Here is a 25093-nt window from a genome sequence, read left to right on the forward strand (position 1 = left end):
TTTCCTCTGACATTTTGTATTTAGCTTGATTACAGGCATTGCAAGCACCCTTCCATACATTTGTCGGAAATAACCTGCAAAGGCACCAGCCCTGTGTTTGCTATTTTTCTCTTTCATCCTCCCCTAGCTGTCCTTCCCCATTTTATCCTCAAACAGAGACTAATAAGAACTGATTCTATGATAGTTTTCTGCTGCACTGTGTTTTTCAATGTTTCTTCAAACACTCAATGGCACTGGAAAAGATTTTGGTGAGAGCCTCCTGACCTGTCACCCTCAGCAACGCATAGGATAAAGGGAAAAAGTACACCATGGCCCAGATTTAATACAACATCCACAGTATTAACTTTTATTTAGTTGCCTAATTCATTTCAAGAAAAATCTTAAAGATTTAGATCTGGTATTCAGATTCTGAAAAGTCAGCCATTTCGGTATCACCCCCGGAGACTGTAAATATTGGATGCATAGTCTCTCATTCCTCTGTGTACACCTACATTTTGATCTGGCCTCCATATTAACAGTGGTTTAATGATTGTCTAATTTTCTGTGCAATGGTCCATATGCCTCATATTCCACAGACAACATTTTTCTTCTGGTCCACAATTTCACACTGATTCAAATGGGCTTATAAGTAGGAAGAAAGGAAAAAAAACAGTTTGATTCTTTTAATTTCTGTGAATCAAGATCTTCAGTTGTGTCAAACTAATGCAAACTATGTTAGTGCCAACATCGGCAGCCATTGAAGTGCCAGCTTCCAAGGAGTCGTCTAGATTTTGGTGAACACATGCTTCACCGAGCTGAAGGTGTTAATCCTTGTTCATAACAAAGTTGATAAAAAATACAGGCATTCATGGCTGGTATATTGTACTTATTGATCTTATTCTGACAGTTTTGTTCTTTACTTTTTCTTCATTAGAAAAATTCATTAAAATTGCTGAACCAAAGAAACTAACTGGAGGGAAAAGTTCAGATATAGTACATGAATAAAAAAATTACATCCTTTTGATTAAGAGTATGACTGATGAAAATGTCCTCCAAATAAACCTGTGAAATTCTGGCAAAGAAGTTAGGAAAAGAACCTAGCTATGACCCATGTTAGATGGTGATAGTGTGTCTAACTCTGAGAGGTGCTGAGTATCTTCTGTTTAACTTGGGCCAAAACCTGATTCCCTCTTCCAGCAAGTTTTCCTTATATCTCAGCATACAGCTATTCCAAACTGTGACCATGGAAAACAGTCATCTCCATAGAAAAGTAAGACTGGTTTTTTGTTTTTTTTTTTTGAATCAAATGCATCAAGAATATTAGGCTGGGTCTCCCAGGTGACCTAAGGCAGTCTCTATGTTGCTGTCATATAAGATACATCTTCTTCTTAAAAGATTCTGATCCATTATTCTGCTGGTTGATATTTATTTCCCCTACCATGGTGAATGAAAGGCAATTCTAGCTTCTAATAAACAAGACTTGGAATTCCTCTCCTCTCCATACTTATTTTTCTCTGCATTTTTTCCATACTGAATTCATGTTTTGAATGACAAGTATAGTACCCATATTTCAGATAATGTTTTACTAGAGCTTTCTACAGTGCCCTTAACGGCCTCCCTTTACTGAAAATGTCCCCCTTTGCATATTCAGGGATCTCATTAGTCTCTTTCATGGCAGTAGCACCTTAGCAACTCAGAGTAAAGGATTAATTTTTGGTTAACTTTTTAAGAGCTATAGAACACTCCTCAAATTACTCAGAAGTAGCTCTCTCACAGCTATCTACTCCACCTAATCTACTACTCTTAACATAATTTCTCCTTGTTTATACAATTTAATCTAGCCTGCTGTATTTATTTGATCCTAGGTAGTTTGATCCCATCTAATTTAACTTATCCTTTCTAGCTCATGTTACCTTTATGGCGCTGATATTAAGATCTCATAACCTCTTGCCAACACAGACTAAGTTCCTCAAGGAGAAGATCCAGAAATGAGACAGCTGCTGAGGTATACATTTGCATTCTCACTTTCTAGTTGCAATCGATACCACTGTCAATTTTCCAATCCACTGATAAAGATGCAAAATAAAGGCTTTATTGTCTTTTCTTTCAGAAATCCCAGGTAAGGAAAACAGATCTGGCTCCAAGCAAAGGAATCTAGTTATACTTTTTCTTCTTCCTGAAAGGCTATGAAAACTAAAATGAGGGATACATAATATCTTTTAAAAGGTCCTGTCTTATCTTCTTTTCAAAACTGATTTGGAAAATCTGCTAGCAACAGAAAACAGCAAGAGCTAAGAGGGAAAAAGGCAAGCATTGCTCTGTAAATCAGCTGCTATACTTCTGTGACTTCAGAAGCAGAAGTCTTAAGGCTTCAGTACCTTTGACTAGTTGGAAAAATAATGTAATCCATTCTTCTAAAAAACACATGAAAAGCACATGGATGTTCACAGAGAAAAGCCAGTAAGATGCAAGGATATTATACTGATTAAACATACTCCACAGAATTTTGGATCCCTGACACTAGAAGAGCTGGAAAACAGCTTGGTAGACAAGAAGAGGGGGACAAGAGGGAAGATAAAGTTTTTGGCAATATTCTTATGTAAAGTGTAACAAAACTGAAAAAATATTTTCCTGCTACACATACACTCTTACCTCTTGGAAGCACTGGAAAGGAACAATGTCTCATTCAATTGCATGGGATATCAAGGACTCAGTGATACCAAATTGTGCTCCATTGATCAATTGTTATCAATGCTGTTGGGTGTAATAGGTGGATTTGTATCCCTTCTGTACTTTAAGGTGTATATCAGCACCCTAACAACAAACAAGCTCAGCTGCTGTGTACAGGCTTTTTCAGTGCTATTCCTCTATCACACAGATGACCAGCTCAGACCAAATGAAATCCTGACTGTATTGAAAGCAACAACAATGCTTCTCCTGCATTCAATTTTATCTCAGCATCTTTTCTTTTTACTCCAGCAAGCTCAACACAAACACCAATGAATAAAGAGTTTAAATGTGTGGTGTCTGTGCATGGCATCTCCTGACTTCTGAAACTGCAACTTCCCAGCCACATGACCTGAATCAGCCATCAAACTGGTCTAAAGAACGAGGCTAGTCTGGAACCAGCTGGTAACAGCTTCTGTGTGCCTCTAAGGTACCATGTGCTACTTAGAAATATGAAGTTGACATTGAATAACAAGGAGTTTGTAGTGCTCAGCTTTTCCACTTTCCCTCCACCTTTGTTTGTAAACTCTACCCTGCTCCTTCAGTCCAGTCCAAGGTGTCCTTATAGCCAGCATGAGCTGCTAGGGTTTGAAAGATAAGAGACTGAGGCTATTCATTCCATATTTGCTGTTTGCTAGTCAGAGCTTGGAGTGTTTTCCCCAGCACTACAAGAAATCTGGAGCGAAGACCTCATTCCACAGAGATTTCCACTTCGCAGAGTTGTTGGAGATTTCACTTTAAACAAACAAGTTGTTCTGGTATATCTGAGGATTTGCACAGAGCTTAAGCTCCTTGCAGAACTGAATGGCATTTGTGATTAAAAGGCAACATTCAAAATGAAGTGGAAATAGATCCACCCACACTGGAAAAAAGAGTATTATAAACCTTTGAGGGCTGCTCATGAAATCACTATAGAGCAAATACACCGTAAAACAAAAAAAAACAAACCAAAAACCACCCAAAAACCCCAACCTAAACCAAAATGCAGAATAAAACATAATACAGTTTGTCTTTATTACTATGTGCTGAACTGTTATTTCACCTATTTAGCATTTGTGTGCTGACCTTTCCTCATTCCGTACTTACTAGTCCCTACACACCTGCAGGGCCGCGTTCATCTTGATGGAGGTTGGCATGGCTCCGCTGACACAGCCCTGGTGAGCATGCTCCCGTCTGTCACAGTGAGAGCTTTGCACCAGTGTGCAAGTCCCAGCCTGAGAACACGTGCTGGGAGAATAAGCAGACGTGGCATGAAGCGTACCACATGCCTTGAACAAAAGCTGCAAACTCTCTGTTGTAGGCAAGATGATCTCTTCTGGCTCTAGGGCAAAAAAACCATCTCTCCCCATCCCATTTCCTGTCAAAATGGCAGAATAAAGAACAAGCACTAAATTATCTGGACCATCCCAGAGACTACTTTAACCCCTACCAGGGTCCGGGCCAGTCTAAATCTGTTTCTGGCTTCAAGAAGCTGTGTAAAGCTTTTCTGAGTCCGTGTTCACACCTACAGAAGGCTACTCCTTCAACAGGAAGAACAAGCTTCTGGATGCTCAGTCACTGCTCAAGCAGTAGTAAAAGGGTGTTTGCAAAGGACAGTCCACATAGCTGCAGGCCCAAAAAATGACTTGTTGCTACTGTCGTCAAGGGGCTTCCTGGTGCAGTGCACCTGCCATCTCTTCCGTGTACTTGTTGGAGACGGAGCCAGCCTGCAGCCAGGATTCAGCCTGGTGTCTGCCAGCAGGACCGTGCTGTCCTATACCACTTACCAAGGGACATCAGAGAGGTCTCTCCTACAACATCTGATACATTCCAAAAACCATCAGGAGTGGACACTGGCTTGTGCGACAAAAAGATATGTGGCTCTGCAAACACCTGTACAACAGGATCTCCTTTCCAGCACTCTCTCACTGTATCAATAGCAATGTCTGTACATACTGCTGCTCTCATCTATGTACTGGAGAACAGAAAAGACAAGAGTTCCTAGAGGAATGAATTTCTCTCCCTATCTTCATCAAGTTCTGATAAGTGCATAGCTCCTGATCATGGCCCATGAGCAGATAGAGAAATGAATAACCTCAGAGATGGTACTCATGATTCAGAGAACATTAAAGAGCAAACAATGAAAACTGGATGAAAGCTACTGGCTGAACATTTTTCTGAGGCAGAAGGTAAATTATGAAAGATAGAACTGGTGGCTGAGGCAAAACATGCATTTTCTTGATTGCAAAGTTACCACTGTTGTCACAGTCTCCAGTTTTTCCTTCTGACATTCATAACAACCTCTATTAACATTTAGAAAGAACTCTACAACAGTAAGACAAAAGAAAATCAGGAATTTAGCAAAAGTCCTTTTTAAAAAGAATATGCAAAATCCAGTGGCTGGTTGTATCAGTAGTTACCTTCCTGTTGGTTAGTGGAAAAGACCCCTTTGTAAGATGCACTGACAGAGCAGCAAGAAGAAAATGAGGAGAGGACAAGGCCCGGGAAGCTAAGTTGTCAGTGGTCTTCAAGACACTGAGAGACACAAAGAGGGTATGGGAAGATGATCAGTTGCATGGCTTGGCTAGGAAGAAGGTGTCGGGGCATGTGCGAGGTCAGTTTCAGTGGAAGGGAAGGCAGCTGGAGAGGTCAAGGGCTCTGAAGGGAGGAGACACCACAGCTAGCGAGGTGGCAAGTGAAAATAAGTAGTAGAGTTGCATGAAGAGAAGAGGTGATCCAGGTCTTTTTAAAAGGAGAAGGTGTGGTGTGCTACATAGAGAGTCACGATTGCTAAATAAAAGAAGAGGGATGGGTACCAAGAGAATACTGAAAACAACAACAAAAATCAGTCAGGACCCAGGGGTCACCAGGGACAGGAAGTGTGAGAAGGTGCATTTTTAAATCTGTGACCAAGCTGGAGGAGTGAACTCAAGAAGACTACGATAGATGGCATTACTGTCTGGGCAGAGGAAGGAACTTCACTTGTCAGAAATTGGCATGGTCTTCTACTTATTAGGTATACTTCTGAAGTTAACTGCTCCATTGTGAAAATATGTTTGTAGTTTCATTTTGTTTTAGAATGCTGTTGGTGCTATGAGTAATTTGCTCCTGTCCTTGAAATGGAAAGAGACTTGTTATGACGACCCTTTTCCACTCAAGAACTGAAAAGTGGAGTCAGGCTGCGTTCCCATGTTTTTACCATGACTAAAAATGTCTGAAATAAGACATCCTATACATCCATCTGTCAAATATTTTCATTTGCAATTTTTTCTTTTTTACTCTTCTTTTAAGATTGTACTTGCAAATGGATCATGCGGTATTGTTAGGTGGCTCTTACCACAGTCATCTTATTTTAATGAGTTTTTAATAGCTTGTCAAGTCTTGACTATTATGCTGGAAATAAGTCATAACCATGTTCTTTGAAACTTTCTGCTTAGGTTTTGTCTATCCTGAAGGTAGGTCTTTCAGTGAGACAGAAAATATTTTACTAAGGGAACCTGATTTGAAACACGTTTCACAACTCCATAGCAGTTAGAAAGAGAAATGCTGCAGTTAATTTATTATGCTGCTAATTTTTTATTAACAAAATAACCTCTGTGAATTAAAAAAACCAACATAGTTCGGCGAACAGAGCAACTGATCTTTGCAAGCAGTCATGACAGTCTTGCTAACAACTATAGATTTCTCTCACAGTACGGAAGTCATCAATCAGAAAGGCAAAGGCCAAGTTATACTGAGCTCTGTTCTTCAGAGTTCACGCGTCACAATAACAGAGTGGAAACCTTTCAAAACTCCTTTCCTTTCTCCACTACAAATCCAAGCTGGTTAACTATAATCTACCATGTCATCTAGGTTGGATATCTATTTAAAGGGAATGGTCTTTTAAAGCAGGGTCCCTAGAGAAAAAGCTGAAAGTATTCTGGTCTCTTGATCTCTGTATGCTTCCTCACTCCAGCTGGGGTAGACACCATCTTCTGATGTGGTTACAGAGTGCTTGAAGCAGAATTTCTACCAAGGCTTGTAGAAAATAGCATGAATCATACCAGACACTATTCACAAAACTTGGGAGCATAGCAGACACGTACTGCACTTCTTAGGGTTTTGTTCTCGTAGAAATGTTGATTGGAAGGGACTTCTGGAGGTCATCAAGTCCAGCTTCCTACTTGAAGTAGGACTAGTCCCAGTCCTAGATAAGGTCAGGTGTGGCTTCTTCTAGCCATGTCTGAAAATCTCTAGGGACAGATTTTTACAGCCATACTGGCAGCCTATTCCAGTGCTGCAATAAATATTTTCCTAACATCCAAACTGCACCTCTCAAATTGCAAATTATGGGCACTGCCAATTGTTCTGGCATTTGCCAATACCAGGATCCATTTTCTGGGGAGTTTGGATCCATTTTCTTTTTAATGTTCCCCCAAGGAACTAGGGATGCCACTCTACTTCCTCTTCCACATTGGTCTCCTTGTCTCCAAATGAAAAGATCCCAGCTCCCTCAACCCCTCCTCTCTTGGTCATGCACTCTAGGGCCTCTCACACCACTCTTATGGACACTCTCCAATTGCTCAACAACCTTCTTGGACCCACTGGACATGGACTCTAGGTGATGTCTCCAAGACTTGAGTGTCCTATAATTCCCTGAACAGCTATTCTGGACTTATTAAAATATGGGCATAAAAGTAACCTCTTCTCTATTGAAAATCATTGTGGAAACACCCCAGCAGCTACTAGTACACAATAATATATCCTCATAAACTAATGCATCTGATTCTATTACTTATGTCAGTGATGCTTAGCACTATATCACAGCCATTTAGTAAAATGCACTTTTTTTTTTTCCTTGGAGTCCAGAGACTTAAGCACTTCACAGGAGCCAAAAATATTATAAAATCTGAAGTATTATCAAATACTTGAGAGTGCTGCTAGGGTACCTGCATTTCTTTTCAAGACTTCACTTGCTTTTACCTCAGCTATTTCTTTGTCTATTAGGGATGTTGAAAGTCATATCATTTGTGATTAAAATTTCCCTATATTAGGAGGTGTTTCCTTTTTTGGTTCTGGTAAAGACAACAGACATGACCTAATTCTTGATGAACCTAATGAAAATAGTTCTGTTGCACTTACACAGAGTTAGAGAGAGCTTTCTGGGAGCATTTCCGTTGATGACAAACAGTTGCCCTGAATGTAGCAAGGTTGATCTTCAGACCTTTGTCTGCTTTGGGAGGGATATGTGTGTCATAATGTTGGGTTTTCTGGATGGTAGTGTAGGCAGGACTGAGGGCAGGGAGAAGGTTATGTAAAAAATGAATCACAATGAAAGAAGGAAAAAATTTCATGGTCTTACTGAACACTAGAAGAGGGTATTTCTTTCAGAAAGAGTAGGTGAAAGAAGGTAATCTTGTTGAGGGAGCACAGGACAATGCAGTGTCTTCAACAGGATTTTTACAGAACCAGTAGCATTTCTGCAGCTTAGAAAAGAAGAAAAAAAGAGTCTAAGTCCTTGCTTGTGTCTCTTCAATGCTGCATGGTTTGCAGTAAATAGATCAACCAAAACCTGCAAATTAAAAATTCGTGCTGAAATATGTTTCATGACCTGAGACTGAAAGAAAAGGACATTACTGATGAAGTGTTTGAATTGGGCACTGTACAACATAAGGTGTTCCTCTTTCATACTTTACAACATAACAGAGTTTTTGATATTCCAGTTTTATAAAAGGTTAAAAAAGCTAATGAGAGCCCCAGTTCCTCCCTTCTAGCACCCAGTATATTGCAGGTTGAAGTTCTGTGTACAAAACATACACATTTTCTAATATATAAACACAAGCCTTGAAAGATAGCAATATAGAAAATAAATCCTGTAGTGGCTTGCTTGCTTGGATAACTCTCATAAATTCAGAGCTAGAGATGGGCAGGGAAGGGGACACAGGGGTGCAGGCTATGAGGTATCAGGGAGAAGAATCTTCCACGTAAATAAGTATCTGTTTGTATTAGCTCTAACTGCACAATCACTGTTGCTAGATCACCATCCTGTCGTTTCCACTGTGCATTTAGATGTATGGAAACACAGGACACATTTTTCCAAGAAACACGGTAACCAGCATTTCTGATTAAATTTTCTGGAGAAGCACCTATGAAGACAGGGGCTGCAGTGTTCATAAACCATCTGAAAGATCACAATATTCCAGATGTCTTCATACATAATCTATTTAGTAAACTACTCAATACTTTAAAAATGCAGGAGCTGATCTAGCCTGAGAACTGATGAATAGTGCATTACCTCTAAGTAACACAAAAGAAGACAATAATGTTATAATTTCTTTTAGGTCCTTCCCCGCCCCTAAATTTGCATGTTCTTTCTTTTGTTCTGCGCAATGAGGCACAGAGTTTACAACTGCTTGCTAATCTTTTCAGAGAACAATCTTCACTAGCTACAGCAAAATATATGAAAGAAACAGTGGTTATTTAAATGCACATCTGAAAAGAAAACATTTTGAAGTGAAGATGTATTTCGGATATTAAAAAAAAAAGATTTGTAGTCAAAATTTCTCAGAATGTATTGCCATTCAAGATTAGAAATGTGTTTACAGAGGCAGAGCTGCTTAAGTGTTTCGTCTTTCATCTCCCATACTTATTCCTGTTAAGGTCTTTTTGTCAAGAGTGAGAACAAAGATCTGGTGACACATTTTTCTGTTCCACAGGTGATATTCTGACTTCTAAAAATTAAGCTAAAAATGTGATTGGTTTCAGGGATTGTGTCTATGCTTTAGGGTGTAAGCTGTTCTGTGCAACACCCTCTGCAATACTCACCCTGGTATGGGTTCAGCTATGCTATAAGGACCCATGGCCCTTGCTCCGATGGTGCCCAGCTGTGTAACCATGTCTCAGACTTCTAAGGAAAATGTTAAGACAGGAGGGAGCTGTGTGACTCTCTGCAGAGCCACAGGTAAGATAAAATTTCAAACAAGTAGGGCTGGTAAGAAGATGATTATGAGTAGCTCAAGAATTCAAATTCTCCACTAGAGTGGAGAGGTATGAAATGCTAAAGGAGATAAAACAGAGTTGGTGGAAGATGGCAACTCAGCAATGTCAAGGATTTGTTTCCAGAAGAAGTGGAGGCTGACCATCCTCCTGACTGATACCTGCCTGACCAGCAGAAAGCCGCTGGGAGCGCTGCTGAAGGTGGTGAGCATACTAATGCTTATTAAATCTCATCTGTCTTTTGTTCACATTTTGTACTAAATAATTACTGTATGGTTTTAAGCTGTATGTGTCCCACCTGAAGAATCTTTTTTTTGTGAGCTGAAGGTGTTTGAATGAAGTAGCTCAAGGAAAAAGGTCTATAAGGACATGAAAATTCTCAGCATCCACTACGGACCTGCTCCTCAACTGTCCTGTTCAGCCTGCCCAAAAATGGAGCAGGGGGGTATGGTGCTGATTGGGTCAATGCAGAGTCATTATGCAGACAAAACAAGCACCTGAACCCAAAAATGGTATTCCCAGTCCTTCAGGTTAGACATAGCCTATGGCAGAAAATAGCAGTGACATGTATCAACATCCTGAAATACCTCCCACAAATGCTTGCTGGCGAAACTGTGTTTCACGCTTACAAATTGCAGGTAACTACTCTGCTGTGATTAGAATGGTTATGGTCTCAGCTGCAGTAAAGTTATGAGATACTTATCTCGGATAGAATGTTTGATATAATCTGTTATTTTAATATTATAATCTATAATGATAATGTATTCTTTCAGTATTACATCTCAACAGATGCATTTCTCTCTGTGTGTGCTTTCTCTGCCATTAACTGTGAATGAACTGTTAAAGCTTTTGGAATATATTCCATTACTGCACTTTCATTATTTAACAGATAAGATTCATTGCCTCCTCTTCAAAAGCAATGAGACAAATAACTTAAACAGAGTTAGAAAAAGCTTAAAGTTTTAAAGTTCAGGTCCTAACCGGCTTTTGGAAAGCCTGCAAAGCTGGCCTTGCCCACTCATTTTTGGAGTTAAACAAAATGAAATCGACCTGAACACAACCCATGCTACAGGTAAATGTTTTAATAAAAAGAATCACAGAATCACAGAATCACAGAATGTTAGAGATTGGAAGGGACCTCGAAAGATCATCTAGTCCAATCCCCCTGCCGGAGCAGGACACCTAGATCAGATCACACAGGAACGCATCCAGGCGGGCTTTGAATGTCTCCAGAGAAGGAGACTCCACAACCTCTCTGGGCAGCCTGTTCCAGTGCTCTGTCACCCTCACTGTGAAGAAGTTTTTTCTCATATTCAAGTGGAACCTCCTATGTTCCAGCTTGAACCCATTGCCCCTTGTCCTATCACTAGATGTCACAGAGAAGAGCCTGGCTCCATCCTCCTGACACTCACCCTTCACGTATTTATAAACATTAATTAGGTCACCCCTCAGTCTCCTCTTTTCCAGGCTAAAGAGACCCAGCTCCCTCAGCCTTTCCTCATAAGGGAGATGCTCCATTCCCTTAATCATCTTTGTGGCTCTGCGCTGGACTCTCTCCAGCAGTTCCCTGTCCCTGAGCCTTCCCATTGTGTCACTTAAAGGTCCCTTCAAAAAAGGCTGAGGAGACATATAAAAGGCAATTACTGGATATCTTATAAGTGATTAAACACATACACAAAAGCATTTTATTCTCTCAAGTATACTTGCCTGAATTTTTGCCTGTGAAATATGTGACAACACAATATTCTAGGAACAATCAGTGTCCAGAGGAGCACTGTGCAAAACGTGCACAATGAACTTTGAGGAATTAGCCCTCAGAGACAGGAGATGACTTGTTAGCAGTGTTTAGCACCATTCCTGCACCATTTCTTTATAAAATACTCTCTGAGGAGCCATACTAACTCAGATATTTAAAACCCTTGTGAAACACAAAATGTTAAATACTGGCACATTTTAAAAACTGATGACTGTTAAACACAAGTCCAAAAGCAATGATATGAAAGAATGAACTATTTTGAAAATGCCTGAGTTATGTATGTGGAGACCAGTATTACCCATGACTGTTACCATTAATTTTTCTTGTGCCTAGTCTGTGTTTCATGTACCATAGATGACCGTCGTGAAGCCTACAGTTAGTGGTTTAAATGATGCTATTTTCCAAGTTGTCTGTAGTAGCAATTTTAGTATGTATAACTACAGAAGACTGTTGCTCATTTTATACAAGATATGAACATCCCTGAAACATAATTCTTCTATTGCTTAGGCTGGAAGTTGTCAGCTGTTGCGTAAAACATGCTGTCAGGTTCTCAGTAATGGCAGACTCAGTCTGTTTGGTAGTTGGAAACTCAAGCTGTGACCTATAGAGCTCATAAAGGTGACCCCATCCCTGACTGAGTTGTGATGGTGTTGAAGCTACTCACTCACTTCAGTAACTCCCTTATTCTGACTATCATTACCATCAAGTGGCTCTAGAGAAATCGCAGAAGGTATGGACCTATGACCTGTATGGCTGTAGCTAATGCCATTAGTGCCGTAGATAAAAATGATTCAAAAAGATACAACCTCTTCTGGTAGCAGCTGTTTCAGCAAAAGAGACGTAACAACTACAGCAATCCTCCTTCTTAATTTCAAATTGCAGCAGGAGAGTGTGAGTTTGCAAAAATAAATGAAATTGCTACAGAGGAAAGTTTGCCCTGGCTTGAATTTTGATATAAAGCTCAGAAAAGTAATGGAAAAAAACTGGTTCTCTTTCAATCTGAAACACCTAGTGAATCCACAGATTCAAGATTTGGGAGATCTTGTAGCACTGCTTGAAAAAAAAAAAAAAAAAAAAAAGGAGAATCCTGGAAGAAGTTAAGACTCCTAGAGAAGTCTTTCTTAGTTACAGAGTCATTATACTCAATTATGTCAGCTTAACAGGTTTGTTATGACCAAACAGACACTACCTAGCAATTTATCTTAAAAAACCTTTTAATTCCATCTGTCTTTACATTTATCATGGAGTAACCCTTCATTCATACCCTTGAAGAACAGTTACTGAAGCTCATCTTACATGGACAAGTTTAAGCTCTGGTAACTGATGGAGAGTCAGCCCATAAATAAAAGGAAAACAGATACATTCCTACACATCATTGCTGTCAAAACCGTATCGTATCCAATAGATCAGATAACAAGTAACATCCCTGCTTGGTGCTAAGTAAATCCTAGTGTGATATACTGCGCACTGAAATAATGTGAGAGACTTTACTGACTTTCACAGCCTCTAGGTCAGAATCTAATTTAACAATCTAATAGTCATCTAAATAGTATAATGATAAATATACCTGAATCATGACTAGAAAATATTAGCAAAAGAAAGAGATTGCAAGCTTAGATTAGGTAGATGAGCCCTCTCCTATGTTTGAAAATTGACCAATTTTAAAATCAATGTCCTGTTTTACCACATTGAAGTTCCTTTTGAATGGGAAATATCTGAGTAGCAAGCCAGGGGAAATTGTGCAGCTATTCCTTTTGCATGTCTGGACATCTACCTGAAAGCGATTACTGTGGGCTTGTACAACTGGGACAGTAAAAACCACAAACAAATAAGCCATAAAATTAATGATTAATACAGTCAAAGGAACACTAACAAGCAAAAAAAGTTAAACAGATGGTTATTCTTTTCTAATGAATAGCTGCTAAAGATATTGCCCAGGGAAAGTCACCCCAAAGAATTACCCCTTCAAGTATGTTGTTTTTTACTCCCACTTCATACACTTTGCAAACATTTTGTTAAGTGTGTTCCCCCAACTACATTTGAGTTGGTTAAATAACCATTTATATAACTTCTACATTAAGAGCATTAAAGCAGTTCTGTTGGTACAGCGTAACCCTGCAACCTTCTTATCAAAACACCTCTGTGACAAACCAGCCCACACACAGTCCAGCCAAGCAATTGGGTCTATTCACCCCCCTCCTCTGAAGCTCTATCAGTCCGCCTTGGTCATCCTAACTGTAAAATGCATACCCAGTAGACACAAGTAATTAGACTTAACACCCTTAGCATAGCCAACTATATGTCTTTTCAGCTTTGTTGATAACATTTGGGGTCACTTTTCAAAGACTGAATTAAATCAGGTGTCTGTCAGCCTTCCACTAACAATGTATCTGAGCTATCTCCTACCTTTGAAGAACAAACAATAACTCTCAGCTAATTACTCTCTGTTCTCACACCTCTGAATCACAGCTAATGGCAAATGAATTGATGGAAAAATACGGGATTTAAGGGACAGGACATAGCTTCCCAAGTAGGCATCCAATGCCATTTTAAATGTCCAGGGATACCTGGCATACGGCTGCAGAAGGGCGCAGGTCTCCCATATGTTGTATGTCATACCCGCCAGCTCCTTGCAGATGTCTTAGGCACTCAAGGGAATCTGAAATGTCACTGGGTATCTCAGTTTAGCCAGTCACTTAACTTTGATATCAAAAAAATCACAAACAAGTGTACAAAGTACTCTTCTAATTTAATGCTTACAGGTATCACTGTTTCTGGACATTAACTGGGTTTTAATACTAGAGTCTTCTGAATTTCTCACACATTTTCAGAGTTCTGTGCAAGGTGTTGGTTGTTAAATCTATTAGAACTAATGTTATTGTGTGTTTAATCCCACACACAGTGTTTTGAAACTATATGGGCTGATATTTCATGGTACAATAAGTCCAAAAACTCCACATGTTTTATAGTTTAGCTGCTGTTACTCTGTCAGACCTATAAAATACCTATAAAATAAAAGAAAAAATAATTTCGCATTTTAAGGATGCAGAACTGGTTTCTAGGAAGATACATCAGAAATACATCCAATCCCTAAGGTATGATTGTGGGCTGGAAATTAGGATGGGAATGATAAATATAAGTATAGATATATAGGATACATTTCTCCATTTCCTATTATCTTCAGTAGGACTTACGCTTGAATAAAGAGTAATCATATACAGAGAATAATAATCTCACTGAAATCAATCTTTCTGTATGCAAACAAGACCACAGTGCAAGTGAATTGGGACATCAGGCAGTGGCTCCATATGAAGCATGACTGAACCGGCTACATCCCATCCGTGCAAGAGAGGAAGGTGAAAAAGGTGCACGTGAACAGAGGTTGTTCCAAAGCTGAGGGAAATCCAACAGAACTTGCAAGAAACTTGACATGGCAGCAGTGATCTTTGTGGAATCACAACACCATTTTCTACCAGGTCTGTGTGGCAAGGACACCTGCGTACAAGACTCGCGGGGACTGCTCGGGTACCCTTCCTTGTCACTGCTGCTGCCCCTGGAAGCTCGTAAGGAATTGTACCACAGCACAAAGGCCTCACAGTCACAGATACAACTATATTAAAATTACTTTCATATTGCTGTTTGTCTACAAGCCAGCGTGGGTTGCATTGTGGAGTGCATACATTGATCAGAGGACTTGAATTCTCATTCAGTTGAATGAGATAACACAGATAAACAGAATGGGTTTGGAGATGCTGCCTTATGATTGCATACCTTCCCGCTACAGGCCAGTCAGAAAGGAGTTCTTTTTCTTCCTTACCCTTATCACCCCAGTAAGTCTCCCAAAACAAGCTTTTACATTTCCTTTCCCACATCACATCTGGCTGTTTTTTCTTAATTTTGTTTGATCTTTTTTTGTTGTCAGTAGAAGCAAGAATATGATTTAGTTCACAGACACAGTTTATTTCCACTTCACCAAACAAATGATGTCCAAGCACTGCATGGGAAGCCTCTGATTAAGACTCATACAGTTAACATCAATTACATACCATAAGTTATTAAAAATAAGCTTTCAGAATTCAGAATAAGGTGATACTGAAACGAGCAGAGTGTTCTCATTTGCCTACTTCCAGACATAGGCAGAAATTGACCTTTTTATTACCTCTGAGAGCTTCTGTTTTATATATCCACAATGATGGTAATCTACAATAGGAGCCAGTTTTGGCAAATCCTTAACATTTTTGGCATTACTTGATTGCTTACAACAAGCGAGTTTAAGAAATGGTGGGTGCAGTGAAGTACAAGTCTTATTCAAACCTCGCTAAAATAACAAGTCTGGAGCCAAAATTCAATTTTCAGTCCTTTCTCTGAAACTTTATTTTTTTTGGGAAAAAAAGTTACTTAATATCATTTTTGCAAGTAAAAGTTTCATTCATCAGTAAAAGAATGGGATACATTTACCAGAAATATTTCCTGTTATTTCCCACTATAACTGGAAGGTCCTCTTTTGTATAATGTCTGCTACAGATTGTTGTCAGTAACATACGTTAAGTGGGGTTTTCTTTTGGTTAAATTAGGAGCATGTAGTAAGACTTTAAGGCATACCCCTTCCTTCCTCTCATTCCCCATGATGATTTTAACCTAAAACTACTTAGTCAGCAGACATATAAACAACTCTTTCTGCTTTAACATTGTGTATTAGAACATCAAAACTATTTGTGAAATAATTATAAGAAAAGCTGTTTCATGCACTAAATTTTGCCCAGTAGCAAGGCTCTGTTCCCTGTGTGTTGTGGGTGCTACTGACTGCCCCCAGGCCTCCTGTAAGACAACAGGTAGTCTGCCCCAAAACAAAACTAACAAAATGATTAACAGGAAAGAGACTACTCCCTCTCCACTCCTAAAACAGACTTCAGAGAGGGAAATGTGAGCTGAAAGCTCATTTTTGCTGGAGACAGAGGAGTCCTTGCTTTGACTTCAGCACCAATGAAGAGAGAAGGGGCACTACCCAATACTGATTAAGCCTCAGGTTCTTTACAGGCACTGAATAAATCGAAGCAACAAAACATTTGATGCGCTAAGCTTGCTGAGAAAGTTTAATCATGAGCTATTCAGAGCAGTTACAGGAACATACCGCTCCCAGCTACCTGTATTTGCTATACCTCCTACATCTAAAACCACATCCAGTCCTACTGCAAGTGACTGTCTTCTCTTCCATCTGCATCCCAGCAGAGTCTCCTCCCACAGCACCTGGTGCCTCAGCCTGCGGGGGACTGCCTGCTGAGGGTACCACAGGAATCTGAAAGAAGGGGACTTGTCACAGCACTTGGGCTTGACACTCCACACCAAGGCAGTGTATCTCCCGAGTCATGAACCTCAAGAATGAGAAGAGGCAGGACGCAGACACTGCCCCCGCAACATTGTGAAGCCAGCCCTTGAGATCAGCAATGTTCCTTGGTCTGTCTTACAGGTTTTTTTTAATTAACCTTTTGTCCAAACACACCACGAAGAGAGAGGCCCAGCATTTCAGAGGATCCTAAACTGAGAAAGACAGGTTTTGGTCCTATGCTGCAGCAGAAGCACTCCCCAGCTGCCCACACATCCACTCATAGCGGTTAACATGGTTGTGTCTCCTTGCCCACACATCAGTCCACCACAGCTCCTACATGTGCCTACTACTTGCTAAAAGCTGCCTTAGTCAGGTCAGTGTATTAAACCAGTCTCACCTTCCATATTTTTCATTTTCTTTACACAGGCAAGAGGCAGAGGGAAGAGCAAGAATATACCACAGCTTTCTGCCCTGGAAAAAAGCAAAGCAAAAGTTGGCTGCTTTTCCTTTTATCGTCCATCAGGGTAAGGCTAATTAGGTTGCTGAAGAGATACTCTCCAGAGCAGCTGCAACTGAGAGCCTGCAACCCCAGAGATATGGTCAGCCAGGCAGCCATGAGTGTCTTCCTCCATGTGAGCCTGAAATCTCTGAGTGCATTTGCATATCAGCCCTCATCACATCAACAGCTCCAGCTGCCATCCTCTCCCTCGGGACAATTTCATAGAAGTTGGCAATATTCCCTGTGCCTTCAGCTACAAATACCCCTGGTTCAGTTGCTGTTTGATGTTGGTTGCATAAAAGAAAGTGTCTGGAACTGTCTTGTTGGACGTCTCAAGCTGTGAGTATGCTTGACTCATGTGTCCCTAAAACTAGCCATCTGCAAGCCAAACTTGAAACTCAGGTTGAGGGCAGAGACTGTGGGGTTACAGCTACAGCAATTTAGACCTAACTTTAAACTGTTCCTAGATTTCAGCAGATAAATACATGTAGCAGTGCACTGAACCACACTGGCTGGAAGTTTGAGGTGACTCTGATTCAGGTATGTCCACACTACATTTCACTGCAAAGAGAACTATGCTCTTTTACTATGAGTTGGGGATGGTGGGAAAACCTCTAGTGCAAAACCTCTACCTGATGGGAATATACCTGCACCTTGTGGAAGCTAATAGAGCTAAAAGTTCGTGTCTTTTGTTCTGGAAACCCCTGTGGTACCAGCTATGAGAGGAACCACTCCATGCATGCAACAGACACCTGGGAATGTAAGCGTGGTCATGCCTGTGTCTGTAACCTAGGACTAGACAAGGCAGCTGAAGCAGCAGTTCTGGAGGTCTGCTGGAGCAGACTTGGGAAAAGATCCCAAGCCCAGAAAAAGCTGCTGCTCAGATTCCTTCTTGCTGCACAGGAGCCAACAAAACAACAGAACTTCTCTTGCATTTAAATACCCTGTAATTTTTGACAGAGCAGCTGCTTGTAATAGGTAATATAACGCACACAATAACACCTTATTTGCAGCTCACAACTATTTTATTATCCTCACAAGACAGCTGATAAAATCCAGACAGGGGAAGATAAGGTTACCCTGCCTGTGGCCAGCTAGCACACCAGTGGCTATGGCAGAGATAGTACCATGTCTGCTGATTCACAAGCATCATCCACTGTCAGTGATTGTGATGCCTTTCAACTAATTCGGGTTGTTAAAACTGAAGGTGTATAACTGGAGTAAATGGTAATTTATCTACATTATATGGCTGAAAAACAGTGTGTTTGGAAGTCTTTATCCTCAGGTGAGGACCATTAGTGAAGGGAGAATCTATTAAAAGAAATCAGCTGAGGATCCAGTCCCCACTCATTAATTTTCTCTTTTAATTTTATCTGTAGACTGCATTAATTTTTAATTGCTAACATAATTTCCTTGGTTGTTTTTGAGATGATAAATTAGATGTGACCAATGCTGCAAAGGCCAATGTTCCTGGGTTTGGCCCTTAATGAAATTATTCAATAATACTGCAATTGCTCATGAAGCCACCATCTATTATGTGTTTCCTGTTTTAAAAAAAAATCGTCTTTGACTTAGCGTACAGGAAAGAGCCAGATTATGAGTTACAAGAGGCGTCTTTCAAATTAAAATTACATTTACCTGTTCAAGCTAACATGGTCTGAATTCCCAGTTAAATCAGAATCTTTTAAAGGTAGCTCATGTATTGAGCTAAGTCCTGCCCCTCTCCACCACTGACCTATGAATGTATGAGCAGGATTCCTGTACCTCCTCCAGTCACCATGTATTCTGTATTTTTGCTAGGGTTAGGGCTAGAGTTTGCTGTGTCCCTCCTTGTCCTGTAGGTTGCTAGAGTCCATTATCATGGTTAATTTCACACAATGTTAGCATATACTTTTGTATTCTTCCTTCTGCTCCCCAGCATCAGCAGTACCAGAGCACTGCTCGAGCCAGGCAGGACCCAAGTAACCTGTTAAGTAAATACTTGTGACATGTTGGAGAAACAGCAGCAAGGGTTAGAATTCAACTTGGGTTTCTGGAGCTTCCTGCAAGAATGATACTGTTTTGTTTCAGCAAGTGGATTTGCAGTGGACTCCAAGTGGATATTTTGCCACTATTAATATGTGATGAGTACAATACAGAAGTACTCTTAAAGACATAATTTACTCCCAGTGAATGAAGAAAACTGTTGGACAGTTCTTCTGTGATGTAAATCCCAGAGTTGAAAAAACATTTTTCCTCATTGAAACTCTCTCAGGATATTGTCCTTTACCTGCTTCTATTGCATATGCTCTAAAGGAAGGAAAAGTTTTTTAAAAAGTGTATTTCAGTTTGGGTATAAGGCGGAGAATGGGTTGATTCATGCCAATTTGTGTGACTTTTCTTGCATAATATTCAATTGATAACTTCTCTCGTGAGATTTAGTTTTTTTAAATAATTTTTCACTCATGCTTGTAAATTGCTTTTGAAAAGTCTTAATTACACTGACCTATTTTAATAAGCTTTTCTATTGCCAACTACTTATGTATTCCAAAGAACCTAAAAGATGTTTCTGACTGATAGAAAAATGTTGTATCTTGGAGCAATGACTGTAGTTCCATCTGTCTAGTTTGGATGTGAAAGATGTGTCCTTAATAGTTGCTGTAGTTCCTATTTGATATTTGAAGCAGTTGTAGATTGACAAAAATCATATACATTTGCACAATTTTAAGGAAAAAGGCAGATTTTATGCGAAACCATGAAAATATTAGCCTTTCCAGTACACAGGACCAGCCATTTATTTTGAATGCATGGTATTCTATACCATCAGATATGATATATTGTTTCCTTAAATATTTTCCATTAGTATCCTGGAAGGTAGTGCTGCAGGGATTGTGATTGCAAAGCTTTACCGAGGAAGAAAAAGCATAGGAACAAACTAGGTATGTGTACTTGATCATTTTTCTGCTTTAGGCTACTAATTTTTGCTATTACTCATTTAGTAACAGTGGGATGAGAAAAAATTCTTGTATTTTGTGTTTCTTTCAATCACGTTCCTGTTTACTCCCCATTTCCCCAACTAGTCATCCCACTTCATGCATGAAAAGGTGTTCAGCAGCTGACAGGAATCAGCAATGCGTTGTGTTGCTAGGGCAGCTCTGTGCAGCTCTGACCTGCTCTCTTTTTCTAAAGATAGCCCAGTGTTGATATCAAAATCCATTGCCTGTTATTTTAAAATGGCATTCACAACACCTACCTTCTGAATATTTATATTCTGAATATTTTCTCCTGTTGATTTAATTGCCAAAAGATGACCATTTGCCCTTTGCTTCTGTCATGCTGGCTTAATTAAACTTCTGTTAAAAGATACATCTGGATTTGAGCAGAAAATCAGCCAATGAACTGGAACGAGCAACTGTGCTAAGTTTTCTGACAACAAAATATGGACTTTACCAAAAGAATAAGTTCATCTACATTTAATCACTAACTTGGCATATACTGAAATGCCAGTCAAGAAACTGCCTTTTTATGTCCTGTGATGAATGCACTATATATATATATATATATAGGTATAATTGGATTCATCCTGCTGAGTTGTTGCTGTTGGAGGCTCTCATGGAAGGCAAAACTTATCCAGTGTTGATCTGTAGCACTAAAGCAGTCCCAGTGTCAACAGAGGAAATTATTTTTCACAAAGGCAAAGGTGAAGTAAGTTCTCTCAATCTAAATGAACTCATGTGATACTGCGCGACCTCCTCCCTTCCCTGTTGCTAAACATGAATAAATATTCCCTTGTAGGATGACTTTATCTCCTCATAGTACTTCAAAATACCAAGTTGAATATGTTGAAAAATGGTAAGTGCTGAGCCAATGCTGAATAACACTAAAATAATTCAGACTGAGCCTTTTTTCCCTTTCATAGATTGCTCTAAAAGATTAGTTAGCATTTAATAACAAATGAGATGCAAATAATTCTGTCTTATGTTTGTGATGGTTCAAACCTGTTTCTACTGTATTATGCACAAGCACCAAAAGCCTTTCCCATATATTTTGAACCAACATTTTAATCATTAACCATTATTTCAGTCTGGCTCCTGATCATTAAATTTCTTGGGTTACAAGAGCTGGAGATATCATTCTATACTAACTGTCTTCAAGAACTGGGGGTTTCGTTAACATCTCTTTGAGTTTAGATCTTCCCCCTCCAAAGAGGAATACTTTACTGAGAAAATATTTTGTATCTTTATGACACGGCGTGGTAACCGACAGTAGTGGTGATTACTGATGAAATAGATGTAGGAAGGGAAAAACAACTGTTCCAGCAAGAAGCTATCTGGATATTATCGTTTATACATGTAAGGAGACATGGGGAAGTACCTTCTGAATAATTTTCCGCATGAAAAAAATATTTCAAAATTATTTTGGATAGAACACAGAAAAAATGTATTGCATAAAAGCAAAATTGTTTACCTTCAATTTGCTGTTATTTCCAAATAATACAGGTTACCAACACTCACTATTATTTGCAGCCTTGTACTGGAAGCTAAGAAGTCGCTTATGCAGAGGAGGAGATTTTAAAAATCCATGTGTAAGAAATTACTAGCTTTATAAAAACAATCCTTAGCTAGTCTTTGCTTTCCTTATGAGGCTTATTTTTTTTATGCAGATGAAAAACTAATACTGCCTGGCTTTGACTGCAGTTATGGGCATCTGCTTAAAGAAAAATTACTTTCTGAAAATTTCTGAAAAATTATTGTAACAAGAAATTCTCAGTTGTCATTGTAATAGAAATGCCTTGATTTACAGAGAAGCAGTTGACCACAAATCTTTGTCTTTTTTTTTGGCACTACATTTACAATCCTGTATTTGAGAGCTAAATGTAAAAAATATATATGTTTTATACATAAAATCAGCCCAAGCCCTGCATAACTCTATTCTGTAAACAATTTGGATGGAAATTTGGAAGAAGGATGGAAACTTGAAGAATATCTTCCCCATAAAAACATCACAGTAACAGTCTGACTCTGAAGAAAGAAACAGATCCCTATAGCAAAACCATAGTTACTATATCTCCACGAGTACACAGTAGCAAAATGTGAAGCTTGGCACAAGTATTTTGCTACTGCTCATTATCTGACTCACCTAGAAATAGTTTGGTACAAAACCAATTATAATATAAAACATATGTTTATATGTAGCTTTGGGTATAAGTTATTAGGCACTGCTAGAAGTGATTCAGAAGAAAGTTCCTTTGGTGTGTGTTATTTGTGGTCTCATTTGCAAACAGCATGCCTCATGAATAAGTCATAAAGTTGTATTGCAAAGCTGTTTTGAGCATTTATTTGGTGAGATTACTCCAACTATACGCACATGCATATGTCATTGCAGGGACACTAATGCAGCATTATGCTCACCAAAGCCAAGAGGAAAGAGTACATGCTAAGCAAACATAAAAATTCAAGAGTGACTATGGGAATGACAGCTTATATTTGAATAAAGTTTTTTGACCTTTCATGTTTCTGAGCCATTAGTATTCTCTCCACCTGAATTTACTCAGTGGAGTGTTCTGTCACTGTTCTTGTGCAATATTATCATTTTTTGCCAGATGTCCCCACTTTTCCATTGTAGGTGGAATGGCAGGGGAAATCCCTGCCACACTATATGATCCCATGACTTTATCGTATACATAGGAGGTAAAAACCTGAGTCTCATGAACGCAAGGGAGAAATTCTGGTTGATTTCAGAGGGATTCAATCAGCAAATGACTTCAGTGCACTGTCAAAACAGCTACAGTGATGGCTGGGATATGCTAAGTAAGTTGTACCTATGTTTAAGCACCTGTTCTCTCTTCACATACATTTCAGTACCTCTTCTGAATCCCTTGTTTAAACTGTACATTGCCTACTTTGAGGATGCTCCTGCAAACATGTTTTCAGTTTCTCGTGTGATAAGGGGTTGTAGAACACGACAACTGCATGGCAGCACAGAAATTGATATCTCATATGTTGTAAAGGATACTTACCACATTGTTTTACCTGTTGGAGTGTGCATTTTAACTAAAAAATACATCAACTAAAAATTAAAGGTACGGAAGGTCTGAACAATATTTTTAACTGATTAAGAAATTTAGAGGGAAAAGTCATTTCAGGTGATCAAAGCTTTTGAAATTTAGAGTAAGCTTAACAAGCAGTGCTGGCCACAGAGAGTGGAATTTTTTTAAAAGTGTTGGGACTTTCTGTTTCAAATTTATTAAAATGAATTTTTTCACTTTAGAAATTTCATGTGTTATTTTGAAATTAATCTATATTAAAGACAAAATAGAAAAGTACGCAACCAAAAGTAAAACTATCTGTTCAGAATGAAATTATTTTCCTTTTAAGTTAAACAATGTATTTTGAATCAACCAGAAACAATTTTTTTCTTTATTTTTTTGTATTTCTGAGATTGAAATGCCACACAAATTATTTTGGTTTGTTGGAGCATGCGATCAAGTCTTACACCTTTCCATGGGTTTCAATAGTTGGTCCCTATGTTTCTATAAAAAAAAAAAAAGTTTTCCCTGCCTTTATGATTCAGCAGCTGAATCGAGATCTGACTATTTCTAACTGTGATGCAGCTCCTCTGGACAGTACAAAAGCAATCAGCAAAACGGGTGTGTGAATGCCATGGAAACACAATTTTTCTGAACCATGAAAAATCTGAAGTTCTTCACAAGACTAGCAATTCTAGCAATTCTTCACAATATCTTCATAGCTATTTAATACTAAATCTCACATTTAAAAGGTTACCAACTGTTTTTGATAGGCTGCATATACAAGGTCTTTTCTTCTATCGCTGTAAAGCAGTTGCTGTGGGACAGAAATGGGCAGATTTGCTGTAGCGCGCAGCAAGCCGGATGAACAGTTCAGATCCTGAAAAAGAGGCCTTAAATAGAAAAGGCTTTCACTAGGGTGCTAGACAAATGTCTCTTTTCTTGTAAAAACTACCTTTATATCTCAGAGGTAATTCTTTTCCTGCAACACAGAGGCTGGAGCAGAAGTTTTTATTGTATTTCCTCGTGTTGTAAATGGTGGTTTGAGCACTAATTGCCTGCTTTCTACTTCCCCTAAAAATTCCATGACTTGGTTATTGAGTTGGTTTGACTGCACCGAGAGATGATGGAGAGTAGACATGGCAAAGGCTCAGCAGACAGTTTCATGTCGTCTTGAAGCCATCAAAGATAAGAAATAATAGCAAGGCCCACATCTAGCTTCCATAACAGATCTTTTCTGAGTTCATGTTTTTCTGCTGCAAAGTTTCTCATAAGTCTGCCGTAATGTTATAAACACTGAATAAATTTGCAATAATCTTGATAAATTGGTAAAATGAGTCCAGTATGGCAGGAGAGCCACAAAGTCAATCAACAGGCTAAACACTTTATATCTTTTGTACAGTGCATATGAACATGTGACTTGTTGCTGCATTTCCTATCTCTGGTCTAAGATGAAGCAGTAGAATTGCAAAGGAAAGCTCTCCTTAGTTTCCCCAGTAGGAATATGGTAACTTCAAGATTAAATGTGTGAGCAGTTTGCTCACATTTTCATGCACATTTGAAAGAGCCTGTGGTTTCCATGGGGTCAACATTGTGCTCTAGACTGTCAGTGGTATCACAGTCAGTCAGTTCATTTCTTCCAGGACTCCTTTAACTTATCACAACAAAAGCACTATTTGTCAACAGCATGTTTAGCCTTATTTTTATATTGTAATAGTCACAGATGTACACAGATGTCACATATAATGAAGATCATGGTCACTCCTTTGTGATTTTCTGCAGCACATTGCATTGAAAAGAGATAGCTCCTTGGTAATGACTGTAAAAACCATAGCACCGGTGTTT

The sequence above is a fragment of the Pterocles gutturalis genome, unplaced genomic scaffold, assembly GCF_000699245.1.
Source record: "Pterocles gutturalis isolate BGI_N339 unplaced genomic scaffold, ASM69924v1 scaffold39727, whole genome shotgun sequence".
NCBI lineage: Eukaryota > Metazoa > Chordata > Aves > Pterocliformes > Pteroclidae > Pterocles > Pterocles gutturalis.